This window comes from Hypanus sabinus, chromosome 5, assembly GCF_030144855.1.
Source record: "Hypanus sabinus isolate sHypSab1 chromosome 5, sHypSab1.hap1, whole genome shotgun sequence".
In the NCBI taxonomy this organism is placed as follows: domain Eukaryota; kingdom Metazoa; phylum Chordata; class Chondrichthyes; order Myliobatiformes; family Dasyatidae; genus Hypanus; species Hypanus sabinus.
In genome coordinates, this window is record NC_082710.1 from 147,577,789 (window position 1) to 147,594,308 (window position 16,520).

Here is a 16,520-nt window from a genome sequence, read left to right on the forward strand (position 1 = left end):
TACAGTTTAAATTCCGATTAATGTTTTAAGCTACATTCGAATTTGACCCAATAACTTTAGCTGTTCAAACGTCTCTGAGTCGGATCTTGGTTATTTCCCGATGGTAGTGGACAGTTTTTGAGAACTGTAATCTGGCTGTTGGACGGGTTTGTGACTTTTGGCTTCGGTCTTGGCCGCAGCCTTTCCGCTCGTCTCCGTCATTGCCTCTTCTGAACCAGGTCACAGTCCGATTTTTCATTCTCTTTAGCACTGTATTTCAGATTCTTTAATCCCCTGTTCGAGCCCCGTCCTCGTCTATTACTTTTTACTGCAAGCTAAATCACGTCTTTTCTTTTTAGCCGGCCATTGTGTTAAACCATCTGATCTGTGGTCTTTTTGTTGCGCTTTCGGACCAAGACCCGACCGTCATTATTTTCTCTTTTATCGTCTGCTGTCTTCCTTTGATTAGACCAGTCAGCCTTGACATTATGTTTCCGAGAGATGCTATCCATTACGCTGTCAGCAGGACAAGCTGTAGAATCCTGGCTGAGTGTCTGCAGAAGGTGAGACATGAAATCCTCAGCCATCTAAAGCTAATTACCCTGGGATGAAGTTAATTAAATACTTGTTAGCAGCAGCGGGCACAGAAGGCTAATTAAAGTTGTCTAATAATGGCACAGTGACATATGAAATACCTACAAGGTCTAAATAAATTTGAACGGGGCAGATTACAGTCCCCTATCTGGATGGAGAGAGTCAATTTATTGACACCGTAGCTCATATTCCTGCCACAAAAGGTTCTTTTCGTGGCGTTCCATTTCACTGACAAACTAATTTCAAGTCCTTAGATAAAATACCCCAGGTAATTGATTAGAAACAATCCAGTAATTAAACCAATATATCAATTTGTAACAAGATTGTTATCCGCCGGCTGTCCCGGACATAAATGAGCTACTTCCTGTAATGGGGAGAGATTTGGGGGGGAAACATTCTGAATCCTATTTATGATCGTATAATATTTGAACCCTACTCTCGACTAAATATATAAAAATATAATTGAAATAGTTCAATTAAACCTAAATTGCACTGATTATAATAATTACAAAATGTAAGGACGAATGTGCGTAATTGCCCTACTAGTTGTATGAATGACTAACTAATAATCACACTTAATATAGAATATATTATAATACAATTAAAAATGAAAATGCATGTTTGTAATAATCTCATTATAAGTATCATTGGTTGCAATAATCAAATTACATTTGAGGATCTTTAATTAAACAATCCCATTAAATATTAAAATATGTGCTTGTAATTTTCCAATTACATATCTGTGGTTATATTAATCCGATTTACTATGGAATGTATAATTGTTAAAATCCTGCTAAACGTCAGTATCTTTTCTGTTAATTGTCCCATTAAATATGAATATTTCCGCGTAATTAATATTTGATTCTATTAATCGTAATACTGATGTGAGGTTGGTGTAATATTAAATATCTGAATGTACGATTATTATCTGCTTAATTGACTTAATATATCAATTTAAGGCTCGTGTATTTCCAGGAAGCAACTCCAGCTCTAATAATTTGACTAAGTAATGGCGTTGAGTTTCCATTAAGCTGACTTGATTTTTTTTCCCCAAGCAATCAGCGGAAATTGATCAAAGAAACACAAAAGAGCGCGGATTTTCAAATAGAACTGACATCCAGTTTTCATAACTTTTTCACAATTAAGAAAAAATTCTGGAAGCAAGGCTACATCCACTAAACAGGCGAAATAATGAGCCTGCGAGGTTGTGTCCACAGAAGAACAGAACAAAAACAAGTAGTAATGAGCCGTTCAGCCCTCTGCGTTTGTAATCACATCATGGCTGAACCTTTATCTTGCCCCAGTCTCGTAGTTGTTGGTTCCCTCAACATCCAATCATCTACCCATATCCGAATATACTCAACCACCAAACGTCCACGGGCGTCAAAAGTGAACACTCCGAAGGACACACTTGTGTCCCTCTTCCCCTGCACGCTGAGGGACCACCTCGTAGGCCTATCACAGACGGAAATAATGTGGAAGAAAGATTGAGGGCATTCTGATATATTGAAAATCTTGTAAACAAATGGAAAGATATTATGAGTGGTCCGTAAAATACGCTTGCAAACTTAATGTGGGGGAAATCTTGAACGACTGGAAGGGTTCATTGATGGATTAACATTCTGATGAACTGTGATGTAAAATCTTTTCCCATCGTTAATATTTTTTTGAGCTGATTAGAGTGGTACTTTGTTGGTGCAGGTGGGTTTTATGAGCTTATGTAATGTCAGATCTTGACATACAACGAACTGTAACCCAGCGGCATGGCTTCACAGGCTTGCAGCAGCGTCTGATTACTGCACCTTCAGAGAGAGGACGTTACAGAATTCGGAAGTTGCAATGTTGGAGGAGTATGTAAGAACTAAAGCTCCGAGTTGGGATGGTGTGCGACCCTGAGAGAGTGTGCTTAAGATGTTGTCCAGGCTTTGCAGGTTTTAGTCTTTGCAAATTCAGCCTTCACTCTTTGGGACTTGCGAAACTATCGTGCGGGTCTAGATTATATCCTGCACATTTAATCGAAACATAGTTTTGTTACAACACAAAAGAGTCCATGTAGCCACCGGTTCCTAGTATGGGAACCCCTTTGGTTCCATTCCTCACAGCTCTGTAAATTATTCTCGTGTAATATGTTAAAACTCGGATTGATTTTATTTCAGCTTTCATACAAGCAGTGAATTCCAAAATGTAATCATTTTCTGCATACACTTCACCTCTGTGACTGCTGGTTCTTGAAATAGCCACAAAACCCTGTATATACACGTTCATGATCTAGTACATCATAACCAAACCTTTGCCCCCAAGGAAGAATAATCCCAGCTCTCACCCAGTCTTAAGGCAGAAATCCCTCACCACTGGAAATATTTTCATAAAACCTTCCTGCAGCTTCTCTGGGGCCTTCACATCCTTCCTAAAGTTAAGTGTGCAGAACAGAATGAGGCCTCCAATATATTAAACATTTAACATAACCTTAATCTTTTTATATATATTTCAGGATTTGAAGTACTGTACTGTCTCAGGCACACTTTCAAGGGTACATGTACACACAGGCCCCCAGTCCACATTTCAAGAGCATAATTTAGTTTATACTGTCTGCATTCATTCTGATATAATGTTTTGCTTTACACTGTTCTGCATTAAATTTCAGTGATGACTTATTTGCCCATTCCCCTAGCTGATTCTTGGAGTGACCTGCTATTCCCTTAATTTATTTAGCCACAGTATGTACACTCAGTGGCCACTATATTAGGTACCTCCTGTGCCTAATAAAGTGGCCACCGCGTGTATATTCATGGATTTCTGTTGCTGTAGTTCATCAAGGTTCAACGTTTTGTGTGTTCAGAGGTGCTCTTCTGCACATCACTGTTGTAACACGTGGTTATTTGAGTTATTGCCGCTTTCATGCCAGCTTGAGCCAGTCTGGCCATTTTCCTCTGACCTCTCTCATTAATAAGCTGTTTACACCTAATGGGTTGCAGCACACTGGAGTTTTATTTTGTTTTATGGCACCATTCTCTGTAAACTCTGGAAACTGTGGAGAATCACAGATCAGCAGTTTCTGAGAGACTCAAACCACCCTGTCTGGCTCCAACAATCGTTCCATGGCCAAAGTCTCTTAAATAACATTTCTTCTCCATTCTGTTTTTCACACTGAACAGCAATGGAACCTCTTGACCATTTCTGCAAGCTTTTATGCATGAAATTGCTGCCACATGACTGGCTGAATAGATAACATGCATTAACAAGCAGGTGTACACATGTACCTAATAAACTGGCCACTGAGTGCCATTGAGTGTGAGTCCAGTGAGAGAGCATTGATCAAATGGCTGGCTCTAAACTCAGTGTTCTTAAATGGTGAATCTTCGCAGCCAGATATGCGAATTATGTTTTGCTACACTGGTGACTTTTACTTTGAGGAAAAAGTTTCGACACTGGCAAATAGGTCACTTATGGTAGAATAAATACTATTTAATTTGTTCTTGTCATTATTGGCTAATCTAATTTGATTTAAAGGTATAACTGTAGTAGGAATTATGAAGAAGACTAAGGAACTGGATTCAGCCACTTACTCGAAACTTTCCATCATTTAATGAGTTCATGATGATCTGACTCTAACCTCAGCTCGATGTTGCTGCCTACCCCTGGTAACTTTTCGTCAAACAACTTATCGAAAATCCACCAAATCAATCTTCAGTATATTCAAATACTCTGATCCCACTGATTTATGAGACAGTTCCAAAGACCTGCAACCCACTGAGAGAGAAAAGTAGTCACTCTATATTTCAAAAGGGTGACCCATGATCTTTAAACAGTGATCCCACCATTGTAGGGTATCCCATTAAAGGAAATACTCTCTCACTACTGTACTGTCAAGATCATATCCCCCTCACACTACCATTATATGTTTCAATCAATCAATACATTATATGTTTTAATTGTGCAGGCCACAGTGTTGAGGTTTCTCGCAGGTCGATGACACTTCATGGGCTTTCAAGCTCATTCAGATGGTCCAATCCAGAACAGGCCACAGTGTTGAGGTTTCTCGCAGGTCGATGACACTTCGTGGGCTTTCAAGCTCATTCAGATGGTCCAATCCAGAACAGGCCACAGTGTTGAGGTTTCTCACAGGTCGATGACACTTCGTGGGCTTTCAAGCTCATTCAGATGGTCCGATCCAGAGCAGGCCACAGTGATGAGGTTTCTCACAGGTCGATGACACTTCATGGGCTTTCAAGCTCATTCAGATGGTCCAATCCAGAGCAGGCCACAGTGTTGAGGTTTCTCGCAGGTCGGTGATGCATGTTTAAAAGGAGACCTTTGCGGGCACTTAATCTCATTCCAGTGGTCCAATCAGCAGTAGGAGCAGGCCTCAGCAGCAAGGTTTCTCATAGGTCAGCAATGCTTCTTTAGAAGTACAGAAAGCACAAGCAGGCCCCCATTGTTGTGAGTAGACCAGTGGTGAGAGTAGGAGTGTCAGGCTTTGGTTTGAAAGAGGGGTTGGCTCTGGGTAAGCTTTTGTTAAGGTTCCCATTTTATCTCTTACTGTTCCTTGTGTAGATAATGGGTTTTGTGTGTTCTTCACGTCATTTGTTGGAGTCACAGAAGACCCAGGGTCTCCCAGGGAACTACATCTGCATGAAGTGCATCCAGGTGCAACTCCATGCAGACTGTGTCAGGGATCTGGAGCAGCAGCTAGATGACCTTTGGATTGTATGAGAGAGTGAGGAGATAACTGATCAGAGTTACAGGGAAGCAGTCACTACTAAGTTGAAAGAGGCGAGTAGCTGGGTGACTGTCAGGAGAAATGGAAATGTGGACAGGCAGTTAGCAAAGAGCACCCCTGTTGCTATTCCCCTCAATAATAAGTACACCATTTTGGATACTGTTGTGGAGGATGACCTCCCAGGTGAATGCCATGGAGACTGGGTTACTAGCAATGAGCATAGGTCCATGGTGCAGATGGGAAAGAGGGAGAAGAGGGAGTGGTACTGATGTGGGGACTCAATAGCCAAGGGAACAGACAGGAGATTCTGTGGATGTGAACAGGATACCAGAACAGTACGTTGCGTCCCAGGTGCCAGGGTCAGGGATGTCTCAGATCGCGTCCGTAACATTTTGGATAGGGAGAGAGAGCAGCCAGATGTCTTGATACTTATTGGTTCTAATAACATAGGAAAGAAAAGCAAAGAGGTCCTGAAAAGGGAATTTAGAGATCTAGGGGGAAAGCTGAGAAGCAGGACCTCCCGGGTAGTAATTTCTAGATTGCTGTCTGTGCCACATGCCACTGAGGGTAGAATCAGGATGATTTAGCAAATTAATGAGTGACTGAGAAGCTGGTGTGGGGGGGGGGGGGGGGAGGGTGTCAGGTTCTTGGATCATTGGGATTGCTTCTGGGGGAGGTATGACCGGTTCAAAAGTGACAGGTTGCACCTGAACCTGAGGGGGACCAATATTCTCATTGGCAGGTTTGTTAGAGCTGTTGGGGAGGGTTTACTAATTTGGCAGGTGGATAGGAACTAGATGAAGAGACTCAGAATAGGACGGATGATAAAAAAGCAAAGATGGTGTGCGGTCAGACTGTCAGGAAGGGCAAGCAGGTGAAGGGATATAATAGCAGCCAGCAGGGTGAGTATCAGTGTATTTGGGATGCAGAATCAAAATGGACAGCAAATACAGTACCCAGGGTTATATCTCAACACATGGACTATGAGAAATAAGATGAATGATCTTGTTGTACTATTACAGATTGCCTATGATGTTATGGCCATCTCTGAGTGGCTCTGCTGGTAAAGATTGGCATCAAATGAGTAGAAGGGCATGACATAGGATCAGAAGATGCTGAATCCTTGTGGGTTGAGTTGAGAAACTGCAGGGGTAAAAGGATCTTGATGGCAGTTATATACAGGCCTTGATTACAGCAGGAAATAGATAAGGTGTGTCAAAGGGCCAATGTTATGATAGTCATCAGAGATTTCAACATGCAGGTCAATTGGGAAAATCAGGTTGGTAATGGATCTCAAGAGAGTGAGTTTGTTGAATGCCTATGAAGATAGCTTTTTAGAGCAGTTTGTCGTTGAGCCTACCAGGGGATCAGCTATAGTGGACTGGATGTTATGTAATGAACCAGAGGTGATTAGGGAGCTTAAGGTAAAAGAACCCCTAGGAACCAGTGATCACAATATGACTGAGTTCAACTTGAAATTTGATAGGGAGAAAGGAAAGTCTGATGTAGCAGCCTTTCAGTGGAGTAAAGGAAATTACAGTGGCGTGAGAGAGAAGTTGGCCCAAGTAAATTGAAAGGAGATGCTGGCAAAGATGACAGCAGAGCAGCAATGGCATAAATTCCTGGGAAGTTTCTGAGGAAGGTGCGGAATAGATGTATTCCAAAAACGAAGAAATACATACCTGAAAAAGCTATTTTATCCACTTTGATATTGTTTACTAGCTTGCTTTCATAGTTCATCTTTCCCCTCCTAATAATTCTTTTAGTTGCACTTTATAGGTTTTTCAAAGCTTCCCAATCCTCTGTTTTTCCACTAATTATGGCTTTGTTGTATGTTGTATGCTGACAAGGGAAATCAAAGCTAATGTAAAAGCAAAAGGGAGAGCATACAACAATATCAAAGTGGATAAAATAGCTTTTTCAGGTATGTAAAATATAAAAGAGAAATGAGAGTACTACTAGAAAATGAGGCCAGAAAAATAATAACGAGGTCCATGGAGATGGCAGATGAACTAAATGAGTATTTTGCATCAGTCTTCACTGAGGACGACATTATCAGTGTTCCAGATGTTGAAGGGTTTGATGGAAGAGGAGAGAATGCAGTTGCTATGACAAGGGAAAGGTGCTCAAAAAGCTGAAAGACCTAAGGGTGCCTAAGTTACTTAGACAAGATGAACTGTACCCTAGGGTTCTGAAAGAGGTAGCATTAGAGATTGTGGTGGCATTAGAAATGATCTTTCAAAAATCATTGGACCCTGGCATGGTGCCAGAGGACTGGAAAATTGCAATTGTCACACAACTCTTTAAGAAAGGAGAAAGGCAGCAGAAAGGAAATTATAAACCAGTTAACCTGACTTCCGTGGTTGGATATATGTTAGAGTCAATTGTTAAAGATGAGATGATGGAGTACTTGGTGACACAGGACAAGACAGTACAAAGTCAGCATGGTTTCCTTCAGGGAAGGTCCTGCCTGATGAATCTGTTAGAATTCATTGAGGAGATTACAAGTAGGATAGATAAATTTGTATATTTGGACTTCCAGAAGGCCTTTGACAAGGTGCCACATATGAGACTGCTTACCAAGTTTCCTGGTATTATAGGAAAGTTACTAACACGGTTAGAGCATTGGCTGATTGGTAGGAGGCAGTGAGTGGGATTAAAGGGATCCTTTTCTGGTTGGTTGCCAGTGACTTGTGGTGTTCCGCAGGGGTCGGTGTTGGAACCACTTCTTTTTATGCTGTATATCAATGATTTAGAAGATGGAATATATGGCTTTGTTGCCAAGTTTGCAGGTAATACCTAGATTGATGGAGGGGCAGGTAGTGCAGAGGAAACAAGTAGAATGCAGAAGGACTTAGATTAGGAGAATGGGCAAGAAAGTGGCAAATGAAATACAATGTTGGAAAATGCATGGTCATGCACTTTGGTAGTAGAAATAAATGTGCAGACTATTTTCTAAAAGAGGAGAAAGTCCAGGAATCTGAGATCCAGAAGGACTTGAGAGTCCTTGTACAGAACACCCTGAATGTTAACATGCAGGCTGTGTCAGTGGTGAGGAAGGCAAATGCAATGTTAGCATTCATTTCAAGAGGTCTTGAATACAAGGGCAAGGTTGTGATGCTGAGGCTTTATAAGACACTGATGAGGCCTCACTCTGAGTATTGTGAACAGTTTTGGGCCCCCTATTTTAGAAAAGATATGCTGGTATTGGAGAGGGTCTAGAGGAGGTTCACAAGGATGATTCCAAGAATGAAAGGGTTATCATACGAGGAACGTTTGATGGCTACGGGTCTGTACTCGCTGGAATTCAGAAGGATAAGGGGGATCTCATTGAAACCTTTTGAATGTTAAAAGCATAGACAGAGTAGATGTGGAAAGGATCTTTCACATGGTGGGAGAGTCTAGGACAAGAGGGCACAGCCCCAGGATAAAGGAGAGCCCTTTCAAGACAGAAATGCAGAGAAATTTCTTTAGTGAAAGGGTGGTGAATTTGTGGAATTTGTTGCCACATGCAGCTGTGGAGGTCAGGTTGTTGGGTGCATTTAAGGCAGAGATTGATAGGTTCTTGACTGGACATGGGATCAAAGATTTTGGAGAGAAGGCCGGGAACTGGGGTTGAGGAGGAGAGATAAAAAGGATCAGCCATGATTGAATGGTGGAGCAAACTCGATGGGCCAGATGGCCTAATTCTTTCCCTATGTCTTATGGTCTGAAACAAGGTCATGCACAGGCATTCTCTCATAATGGAATTCACTCTAAAATCCCAGATTAAGACCCTTTGTGATCAGCAAGTGGTGAAAGGAGCAGGACTATGAGGTCTGGAGAAGCTCAGGATCTCTGGTGTTGAGTTTATGAAGGGCAACAGAAGGAGAAGGGTGGATACTCTTGCTCATGCTACACATAAATATGTGAATCCTTGATGGGCTTTTCCAGCCCCCTGAAGCCCCACCAATAGACAAACCCTTATGATAATATTATACTGTACTCAATTTGAGAGATCACACGACTACCACCAGAGGTGTGATGTGGAACTGGGTTGATCAGTCTGTTTTACCCCATATTAGAAGAACCCAGGCCAGGAGGAGCAGAATGCAGAATTGGTCTGACCCGGTGAAGTATTTATTGACAGAGTTCTCTGCCCATCAAGAACATTGAGAACTGGCCCAATGTCACCACTGCTGTGTCAGGGATCAAAACTCACCTCTCCTTCATTCATTCACATCACATTGTTTACTTAAAAGAAAACATGAAAGTGTAGTAAAAATTGATTGCTTCCATAAATTGGCATCAAATCAACAATTACACCAGCCTTGTTCAGAAGCCTCTCTGGGACACATGGTTCTTTGAAAAAGTATTCAGTGCCCACAACTATTTTCATAACTATTTACTGTCTCATTTTCTAAATTTAAAATATATTGAAGTGGGATTTTTGAGCTAATCTACAAAACATCGTGCATCATGTCAAATCAAGAGAAAAATTTTGAACCTGGTCAACAATTTACTAAAAATTAAGAACTCAAATTGTGAGACTGAAAATGTATTCATCCCATTTGTAATTACTTTGCTAACTTTCTTCAGGTGCATTGTACAGTATTATCTTAGCAATTCACCCAATATGTTGATGTATAAAATTGGAATATTACCTGTTTTCAATGAATTCATAATAAAAATACCCCCTTTCTCTGTAAGATGCAACATTACAGTAGGTTTACAACAGACCAGACCAAATTAAAGATCAAAGTGCATTAAGACAAGTCAGGATAATGATGACAGAGAAGGCACAAATCTGGAGAAGGATACAAGACCATTTCAAAGGCACTGAACATAACTTGGAGCTCAGTGCAGTCCATTATGAAAAAGAGGGAAAATATGAAACTATAGCCACATTGCCTAGGTCAGGCTGCCCCTCTAAACTTTGTTGCCAGGGAAGAATGGCATTTGTAAGAGAGGCTACTGTGATGATAACATTCACTCTGAGTGAGCTACATTAGTCAGTGGCTCTAACTGGAGATGAAGTTCATGGCTCTACAATCTTTGCACAAATGGGTATTTATGCAAGAGTGATGAGGAAGATGCCATGACTAAAAGAAAATTATATCCTTGCCCGTGAAGACTTTGCAAAGCATCACTTGGAAGATGCCATTAAGATGTGGAAGAAGGTCTTGTGGTCGAATGAGACTGAAGTGGAACATTTTGGCCTGAACACTAAGCAACGTTAAAGTATGTGTGGTGTAAATCTAATACTGTACTTCATCCAGGTAACACCATCCCTACCGTAAAGTCTGGTGAAGGTAGCAACATGCTATGGGGATGCTTTTCAGCAGTAGTGACTGGAAAGCTGGTCAAAATTGATGGGAGAATGAATGGCACTAAATACAGACAGACCCTAGATAAAAACCTGCTAGCCTCTGCCAGAAAGCTTAAACTGGGGAGGAATTTTATCTTTGAACAGGACAGTGACCCAAAGCACACTACCAGGCCAATCATGGAGCGGCTTCAATTGAAGAAAATTGATGTCCTTGAGTGGCCCAGACAGAGTCCTGACCTTAACCCTATCGAACATCTCTGGCAAGACTTCAAGATTGCTGTCCATCAATGCTCCCAACTGAACTGGCACAGCTTGTGCCATTTTATAACAAGGAACCGGCAAATCTTGTCCATTATATTGTGCAAAGCTAATTGAGATTTATTCTAAAAGACTATTGGGTGTATTAACTGTAAGAGATGGTTTAACAAAGTACTGAACAAAGGGGGAGGATGAATATTTTTGAACTAGACGAGAAAATCTGCAGATCCTGTACATCCAAGCAACACACACAAAACGCTGGAGGAACTCGGCAGGCTAGGCTGCATCGATGGAAAAAGAGTAAGCAGTCAATGTTTCTGGGTGAGACCCTTCATCAGGACTGGAAAAAAAAGATGATAAGTTAAAGGAAGGTGGGGGGGGGAGGGAGGAAGTAAGTACGAGATTGTAGGTGATAGGTGAAACCAGGAGAGGGGAGGGGTGAAGTAAAGAGCTGGGAATGTGATAGGTGAAAGAGATAAAGCGCTGGGGAAGGGAGAATCCTATAGAAGATGGTGGAAGACCATGGAAGAAGGGGAAAAGGAAGGAGCACAAGAGGGAGGTGATGGGCAGGTAAGGAGATAAGGTGGGAGAGGGAAACGGGAATGGGAATGGTGAAGGAAGAGGGACAATTGCCGGAAGTTCGAGAAATCGATGTTCATGCCATCAGATTGGTGGCTCCCCAGACGGAATGTAAGTTGTTGCTTCGCCACCTGACTGCGCCCTCATCGCGGCAGTAGAGGGGCCATCGACTGACATATCGGAATGGGAATGGAAATCGAAGTGGGTGGCCACCGCTTTTTTTTTTGGCGGACTGAGCGTAGGTGATCGGCGAAGCGGGCTCCCAATCTACGTCGGGTCTCACCGATATACAAGAGGCCACACCGGGAGCACCCGGTGCAGTAGACGACACCAGCAGACTCGTAGGTGAAGTGCCGCCTCACCTGGAGCAACTGTTTGGGATTCTGAATGGAGGTGAGGGAGGAGGCGAAGGGGCAGGTGTGGCACTCGTTCTTTTGAACTGCTGACATCTGAGTTTTTGAAATTTTAGTTTTTCATGCTTTACAATTTTCTCCATTTTTTGTCTTTATTGTAAAAAAAAGAACAAATGATTCAGAAATAAAAGTTCTCAGTTAAATTGATCAGAATCGCTGGTTGTGGTACTCATTTGTGTGTGCAAAGGATTGGGGTCTGACAACTTTTACAAGGCACTGTATTGTGTAACTGAGTGACAGTTGGGAATGTGACTGACGGAAAGCGGGGATCCCTCTGGTTCGCACCGTTTACTTTGTACTCAGTTTGTTCTGCGCCCCGGACTTCCGGTGTACCCCGCACACTGTCCTGCCAGTGATCCGCTCTAAGTGTTGTAACTGTTATAAGGTCACGCAACAGGGCAGAACAAAATGTTGCACTGGGCAGAAATACTACAAAACAATTCAAATCGATAGCAGTAGAACTGTTCCTGGAAGTTTCGGCGCCGCGTCGTGTGGTGATGCTTTGGGTTGGGAAGTCTTTTCAGGGGCAGAAAGTCCCGCTCGTTAACTTCGGCGGGGGTGGAAGAGGATCATCACCCAGAATGCACTGGGAACACAGCACCTCCCTTTCCCTCGTTTGTTTCCTAATGTCTCCAGGTTTACCAGGGTCCGAGACAAGTCCATGTATGTGATCAAGCACTGCAGGTCCGGGCCATCACTTCCGGTGCATCGGAAACAAAGTTGTGACACATTCCAAATGTACTTAATTCTATTCGTACGCAGCTATAGGAGGGACCTTGGAAAAGAGAGCGTTATGCCTCATGATAATTTGATTTCTGCTTCTAGGTTAGTGAAGCGAACGGCATCACCGACCATAGCTTCTAACATTACTGTATTCCTGCTTCTTCCGCCGTCTCCGACAGTCATTTCAACAGTTCTCTCGCTTTGACTGAGCCATGAATCCATCTCAAATTCATTGCCACAGGCAGCTGGGCAGGCCAAGTCACTGGGTCGAGAAGGATAACAAATCAGCCACGATGAAATGGCGGTGAAGACTTAATGGACCGGATAGCCTAATTCTGCTCCAATGTCTATTGGTCTTATGGCCTGAACGTCAATGATTCAAGGTCAATGTCAGTGTACTCGAGCCGTGGGTCTTGACAAGATTATTATTTCATCGGTCCTCTCCGGACAAGAAGTATTCTTACTGGTACAGACCCAGTGAGTTAGATTGAAGATTCAATCTACAGGTTTATTTATCACGTGTACATCGAAACATACACTGAAATGCGTCGTTTGCGATAAGAACCAATACAGCAGAGGGTGTGTTTAGAGAGTCATACAGTGGAGAAACAAGTCCTTCAGTTCACCATATATATGTTCAGCATCCCACTTACCGTCACTTACTACATAGCCTTCTATGTCTTGGCAATTCAAGAAATCGTCCCTAGATACAGTATTTAGAATCGCAGAATCACAGAGTAATACTGCACCTTAACAGGCCTTTCTGCCCAACCAGTCCCTGCCAACCAAAGCATCCTCCGTGCTAGTCCCAATTCCCCGAGTTTGGCCCATTGCCGTCCTCCCCTCCACTTGTCCACACACCTCATGATTCTCCTACAATCGAAGAAATAAAGACATCAGAGCCTGGCCAACCTATCCCTATAACTTGGGCGCTCCAGTCTATAAACGTTTGTAGTTCCGGTTCCTGTCCTGGACATATCCCGTAGCCCAGAGTATGTGCTATTTCCTGCCTATTTCCCATCTCTGCCCCTGAACGGCATTTCCGGCTTGCCGGATCATTCTCGGACTATATGTCGACCATTCTCCTTTTTGTCTCTCCCCTACAAATCGAACCCTTGATTTCTAACTTTAAAAAGATACAAAGGTAGTTCCGTGGCAAGATCCGCACCCTGGGGTCTGAAATTGGGAGTGTGCTCGAACGGGTCGACAATTCCAACTCATTGCCGCCTGTAATTGTTGGTATATTGGAAATACTTATAGAATTATTTTTCTGATTTAAAAAACAGTGAAACACAACCAAGTTACATCTTAACAAGATTTTTTAAAAAATAAGTATTCATTAATGGATGTTCTCTGCCTCGATCATTTTCCTGTACTACGATGGGAAACCCTCTCCTAACTTTCCCATTAGCCACCTGTGTCCATGACTACCACTCACTTATCTCTTCGCCACACTGAATGAGTTTTCCCCCTAAATCATCTTGAAACCCATCTCGGATAAATGCGTGTTCCTCTGTTTTGCAAGAGCAGGCCTAAAGTGCCCATTTCCTCCCTTCATTGAATAGTCAGGGGCCATGTGGTCTTACTTGTTCAAGTAAGATAATCTCTTTATATCTTTTAAATCCATCTGCATTGGTAGCGGGCCTAGATAAATAAGAACCAAGCCCGGAATTCATCATCAGTTGCTTCTCCTGGGATTACCCACCCGCCACTTCAATGGAACAGACTGTGCGCGACGCACCGCTATTCCCTCTGTTTCTCCCCCAACACTAGCCCTGGGGAACAGAAGGCCGATCTAGTGTCCCCAAAGCAGCAAAGCAAAGCCAAGGCCTGGAGGCATTGGAACATTTTCATAGCCTTAAAGACAGTGTGCCGTTGATTTCCGAGTCTTTTCTCCACTACGGGACAATACACAGAACAAAAAATATTGTTTTCATGAATGGATTTATTCTCTGTTTAGAGAGGAAAAGCCTAGCATATGCTTCAGACAAGATGTCAAGCAAGACTTGAGAACAGTCGATGATGTTTCTGCAGCTGCCCCATGAAGCCTACTTCATCGAATTCACAATCCTCGGCCACCCAACCTCGCCAACGCTTAGAGGCCTGGGCTTCCAGCAATGCCCAATCCCTCACAGTAGCTTTTGGTAAACTTGGCATCTGCTGGTCAAAGTTCGCAATGTTTTTTTTTTCACAAGTAGCCGCTTCCAACAACAGTCATACCATTCAGTTCAGGCAGGTGGCACGGACTATTATCGAAGCCCCTTGAATAGAGTGAGGAGTCAACTTTTAATCAGCAAGCGGCGTTCTCCTATTGGTTACACCCTTGTGCAATGGCAGGTCTTATTGGAGAATCACCCCTGGCTTCCGAAACCACCAAGAGACAGCTGTCAGCTGGTCTGCACGGCCAACTGGGGTATTCTGCAAACGAATGCGCATTACCCCAAGAAGCCATCGCTGCTCACCCTTGGATAACCAGCACATCATTTTGTATGACTGACTAGAAAGCAGTCTCGGTCCGCCCGTAAAATCATGTTTATCCCTCAGTTAGATAGGTGGCAATAAAAGGATATTGGGAATTCAGAATCTGAACGCCCCGCTGACTGTTCCCACTGCGAACTTCCCTCAGTCACTATTATTTCAAGGGACTAATGAATATTCCTGGTTTATTTCATCCTTTTAGTGGACGCCCGTGGTTGAATGGGCGACGATTCTAATTGGCAACAGTTCCACCGAGAGGCAATGTTTGCCCTTTTTTCAGTCAATTTCTTTTCCCAGGTGAAGAGAACCAATTTACCTTCACAATTTATAAGACCAAAGGGCAAAGCAATTTGCTTCAGAAACTTGTTCCGTTGACAATGATGTGAATCTGGTCTGCTCTGCTTACGCCCTCTATTCACTGACCATTTGCTGCTCGGCTGATGGGGCTGTCGGCTCCGCTGCTGCCATGTGTTTGTATGAATCTGCCATTGTTTGCTCCAATTATTTCGCATCAACAGACGGTGTCAGTCATAAGTCACCAATATGCTGATGAAGCTCATGTCTTCTGGATAAGTGAGTGTCACTTCTAGTGCTGACGGGCGTTTAGTCAGCGCGCACAAAGTGCTGATTGCCTGAAAGCGTTGCGCGCTGCCCCTGATGTAGGCCGCTCTCTGCCATTGTGAAATCATTCCAGGCCACCTGATTTCAATGGTGTCAGAAACGCGTAAGCAATTCTCCGGGTAATGACATGGTGCTCACGCTCCTGTCGTGGGGGAGCTCGCGCGACAAAGTTCTGGTGGCTTCAGACTCTGCAGTGTTTATTCCACCCGCGCGGCCCAATCAACAGCGCTAATGAATGTAAACATCTCGGTGGAGCATGGTAATAAATTGTCTGCCTGTCAATATTTGGTATTGCGAAAAAAATCCCAAAGCTCTGCAAATGATGTATAACGTATTTGAATAAACTCTTCAGAGTCTAGCTTTAAATATTTTAGTTCGGTCACATGAACACGGTTTTAGTGCAAACTTTTGAAAAGTTAATGTGGATGACCCGAGTAAGAACTGCACTCGGTGGCCACTTTATTAGGTACACCGATACACCTGCTCCTAATCCAAATATCTAATCAGCCAATCGTGTGGCAGCAACTCGATGCATAAGAGCATGGAGACATGGTCAAGATGTTCAGTTGTTGTTCAGACTAAACATCAAAATGAGGAAGGAATGTGACTTTGACCATGGTGCTAGACGGGGTGGTTTGAGTATCTCAGAAATTGCTGATCTCTCTACAAGTTACAGAGAATGGTGTAAGAAACAAAACCAAAACATCCAGAGTGTGGCAGTTCTAAGGGCAAAATGTACCTTGGTAATGAGAGAGGTCAGAAGAGAATAGGCAAATTGGTTCAAGCTGATGGGAAGATGATAGAAACTCAAATAACTACGTGTTACAACAGTGGTGCACAGAAGAGC